General features: G+C 38.9%; 1 long non-coding RNA gene across 1 annotated transcript; it reads left to right on the top strand.

Annotated features, from left to right (window-relative positions):
* The first annotated feature begins 2164 nt into the window (after positions 1-2164).
* LOC144427371 (uncharacterized) lies at positions 2165-3145 on the top strand. The gene is made up of 2 exons (XR_013477934.1): positions 2165-2388; positions 2628-3145. It is a non-coding gene; the product is annotated as an uncharacterized LOC144427371 (long non-coding RNA).
* The last annotated feature ends 1762 nt before the right edge of the window (positions 3146-4907 follow it).

Genomic DNA, 4907 nt, shown 5'->3' with positions numbered 1-4907 from the left:
ATACATACAACTGTACAAAAACATCAAAACATACAATGACGGCCTATACATATATATTAAGGCAGTGAGGAAGATCCACACTTATCCCAAAACAAAACAATATATAACAAAGTGAATTATTGCGCTAGCACAACAGCAACGGAAGTATTTTATTATTATGAATGATCAATTTTAAATTTTAGGCGAGAGAAATCTTTAAAACGGAAAAGCGCTCGTTCGCATGGCAAAGAGAAGCCAACTTTATATATGTTTACTCTTGCGTGACACCCTGAAATTCAGGCTAATTTTTCAGAAAAACTGATGACCGGATACGATTTACATATGACCGGATTTAGGATAGGATAGGATTTACATATTTATCCCAGGGGAGAGGAAAGCCGATAAGACGGCTTATCCATATGGCGAACCACGGCCTCTCGTCCGGTTACCATTCCAAGTCGGGTATGGGATTAGTTTTACTGTATTGTTTTGTTTTCGGAAGCATGGACTTGGTGGTGGAGGAAGCCGTAACCGACCAGCGGTTACGTGAACCACCCAACGACGGCGAGGAGTCCAGCAATCCTCTCGCACATAACCATCCCTGCATGGGATTCGAGCCTGCGAACCCACGCAGAGTAATTAGAGGTGCGGTGGCGAGCGTATTCCTAACGCTTAGCCCGTTGAGCCACACCGCCCCTGTGAGAGGAAAGTCGATTTAATCATTTGGCCACTACCAGTTCATTTTGTGATCAGTTATCCAGATGTTTATTTTCAAATGCATGAACCTGATGGTGGAAGAAGCCGTAACCGATGACAGGTGACGTAAACCACCCTACGGCGGCGAGTCCAGCAATCCTCTCGAACATAATTATCCCCAAGGGATGTCCACCCACTCAGAGTTGACTACGGTAATTAGAGGTGGCGAACGTATTCCTAAGCACGATGCTCCACGCCACAGCCAGACTGATAAAAAAATGATGGTTGCTTTGCAATCAGAATACCTACAGTATCGAACATGTCATATAGGAGCACAATATAAGCAGTGGTGGGATTCAGATAGTTCGCACCGGTTCCCACGGAAATTTATGAGATCAGCGAACCATTTAACATCACTGAAAAATATGACTTTTGTGAAGCAAGCGGCTGACAAAAAAATTGAATCCCACCACTGAATATAATCATCATAATAGTCGATAAAATAACTGATAATAATTAACTATAGAATCAGGAAAATAATCAAAACCTGGGACAGAGTGGTCCAAACCCAAACATGCGGGTGATACCCGCCGTATCATTATATGTGTCCCGCGTCACATTTGCTGGTATGAGCGGTATGCTAGTCATTGTTATAGATAGCAATTGGTGCCTGGTGGTGTAGGCCGTGGCGAAGGGTAAAAAAAATCGCATTCGTTTTTGTTGTGTCACAAAAATAACCAGAATGATCTTCTGACATATTGTTACATCACTAACGCCATTGCATTGATCACATGTGTCGTCTGCCATGTATTTCAATCTGTTTTCCTGCCATTTTTCATTGAAGCTAGGTGGCAGTTTAAATATTTGACAGCACTTACTTGTACGAGCAAGTTTTTTCACGGATGAACCATGTCAAATCCCCCGTGAGATCACTAATTTCTGACAGTCGTATGAAAAATTCGCTGCGCATTGCTACATGGTCCATCGCATCGAATATTGACAAACTTATGGACCTTTCCCCGACATCAAAACATCCGTATTTTCAACCAATCACAAGCGAGCAGATGTAAACAAACATTCTCTGCTGAAAAGTCGCTCAGACAACTTTAGACGCGTTCCGCACAGGTTGCTGGCGGTTTAGGCAGATATTTGTCCTTTTTTTTCTCCACAGGACTGCGAGAATTAGAAAGCTGTAATACTGTATGTTACTTGTTGCAAATCACGTTCACGAAATCTATATATCTATACTATACTAAAGGGCTGTACCCGTTGCAGGCACCTTACAGGTTACGGTACTGTACAGGTCACAACTGCTATTTCGAACCAAAAAATAGTAGACAATCATGCTGATGCAATCAAGGGTACCGGTAGGCGGTAGCCTACCGTATGTTACAAAAAAAAAAAAATTGTCTTCGATACGATGTTGCATTTTTATTAAACAGAATCTATTAGTGAATTATTTTGGTAGACTAACTATGTGTAAACGCTGTGCATATGATATTTGCCGGTCTGACAACCTGTACGGTACTCCTGCTGTTCAAATGGAGTAAGATTTGTACGGTACTCCTGCTGTTCAAATGGAGTAAGATTTGTGCCTTTTCCGAAGCCACATATTGACTGCCAAAAAGAAATGAGGTGGATAAAGGAATGCAACAGAGTTGCAGTATATTCAATCTAGGAAAAATCACCAGAAATACCTTCGTGTGTACCAAGGTAGGCCAGCATAAATATTGTTTTCGATACCTATGATATATTCAATATGTTAATTCTCATATGAAATAAATTTTCATACAAGCCATGCGTTCCATCATGCATTTTCATGGAGGCGATGGACCAACTGATGAATACCCTGACCCTATATCAGATTCTTGTCACCCAACAGAAAAGCACCATCGAATTGTGAGGTAAGGATTACTTATACCATAATTTAACTTTGGATCATAATTTCACAGGATCTGTCACCAGATACTTCATTTGATATAGAGACATGTGAATCTGACGAAAGTGAGAAAGGATTGTCAGGGATCCAACCAGATCTGCCCCCAGACTCTTTAGTTGAAACTACCTCAAGTGCCGCTGATGAAAAAGACAGCGCTTTGTCAGACAGCAGAAAAATGTAAGCAAGCATCATCATCATCATTTTATTTTAGTTCTTTGGCATAAAACAACACAAAAAGTCAACATACAAACAAAATGCAGAGAAAAGTGGAAGTCGAGCATAACTTAAAATAGATTTCAAAAAGTACGCGACTGCCAACCAGAAAAAGAAATAATATTAATAAAAGGGCACGAAAGAACTAACAAGATTCAGAATCGGAACTGCAACTGCAAAGTCACACCAAGCTGCTCCTGATACCAGAAGTTGGCCCTGCACTTGGTAGTTTCTGTAGTGTGTGATAAATATCCTTATTTTGTTAGGTTGTTTTGCATTTATCACTGTCATATAAATCACAACTTGTTCATAATCACCTGGTAAATCTTAGAACCGAACCAAGTGGTGGGTGTTTGGCCATCTGACTATGGGCTGACTATATAACAATGAGGTAGTGCCCAGTGAGAGCAATTCTTCCATATTTATTATCAGGGGATGAAACCAGGCAGCTTTAATAAAATAACTCAGACGCTCCATTGCTTTTATGTTTTTTGTTTGTTGTGCCCAAAAGCATATATCTAGCGTGTATTTTTATCCTATACAACACAATATCTGCAAAACTGTATAATTTGTAGTAATTTTCTTGAATTTACTTGCTTGTTCCTTCATCATATATTTTTTATAATCTGTTATATTCTATTTCTACACTAAATGAATAAACTATATTGTAAAACCTATCACATAACCGTTTTTGGTTGAACCGGTATGATTGGAACTCTGGCTCGATCTAACTTTGTGGGATTAGCACCAACTACAAACGACAACTGTTGGATCTATTTTGTTCCCTCCATATAGGTTGTTACCAATGCTGGGGAAGGCTTGTACATGCTTGGCTCAGCGGAAAATCTTTCAATTCTCTCAATTTCATCTGTTGGATAGTTTTGGTTAGTCCATTTAAACCATGTTTATCACTATAACATTATTGGTCTTGTAAATTTATGTGGTGTGTAATCGATCATAATACCTCAATAAACCTGTTGAATCTAATCTTTCAATAGTATATTTGCACCCATCTTATTGAGCTAATAAATCTGTGTTTCTATGATACGACATAAACTCAAGTGCCCTCGCTGTGCCTAGCATGTACAAATTGCATCAGAGACTTGGTGACTATCCAGCGACACCACTATTTGAGGATGATGTGGTGGCAGAGACTCCTGAACTTATCTAACGCACTTTGCTTTGAAATCTAGTGTTGAACCAAGATTGACGACTGAAACATCATAAATGTACCGGTATCTGAAAAAAATATTCACCTGTTCAGAATTACAGATTTCTGTAGTTTGTGCAATATTTCCAAGAATGTATCTAAAAGACTTTTTAAACTGCCCCTGCATTCCATTTGTTCCTATACTAAACCCACCAATTCAGCCCTAACTTTGACGCTATCTATCAGTCTATGAACTATGGGATATGATACCGGTACCGTACCGGTAGTCACGCAGGTCTCCCAGTTCTATCACCACCCTCTGAGATTCTTCAACCATATAAGTTTAAATATCACCTTTCAATGAAAAGTTTTGTATCCTTCTCTTGCTGGGGGAAAGAAAAGTTCTTGGAGTACCAAGTCCTAGAAAAGTCATCTCTGAGTGATTCCATTTTTGTATGTTAAATGAGCTTTTAGAACTAAGTTAGGTACGTTAACGGCAATGTGAAGGCGGAATAACGTTACTAATAGATCACTTGACAATATGTTATAACTTTAGAAGCACGAAAATACCGCTATCACCAGTGAAATGCCATTCGAAGGCCTTTAAAACGAGCAACGTACCACTCTATCGCCCTACACAAGCCTGAATATTACCACTGTGAATCCAGAGGAATTTCAGCGGGAAAATATACTGCAGTTTTCAACCAGTTCCCATGCGGAAAATAATATCTTATTACAATATTTATAAGGGATAAATGGATCCTATTTAAAATAATATGTTCCGAAGGAAACAACTCAGACCAAAATATAAGTTTAAGCACATTTAGCTGGTAGTGGTAATTACAACATACATAACTGTATATCACATAAAACAGAAAAACTAAAACGTATTAGAATATATTTGCAGAATAAAAAAAAATACAAAATAAA

The sequence above is a fragment of the Styela clava genome, chromosome 9 (genome assembly GCF_964204865.1).
Source record: "Styela clava chromosome 9, kaStyClav1.hap1.2, whole genome shotgun sequence".
Taxonomy (NCBI): domain Eukaryota; kingdom Metazoa; phylum Chordata; class Ascidiacea; order Stolidobranchia; family Styelidae; genus Styela; species Styela clava.
The sequence above is the reverse complement of the archived record's forward strand: the minus strand, read 5'-3'. Positions and strand labels throughout refer to the sequence as shown.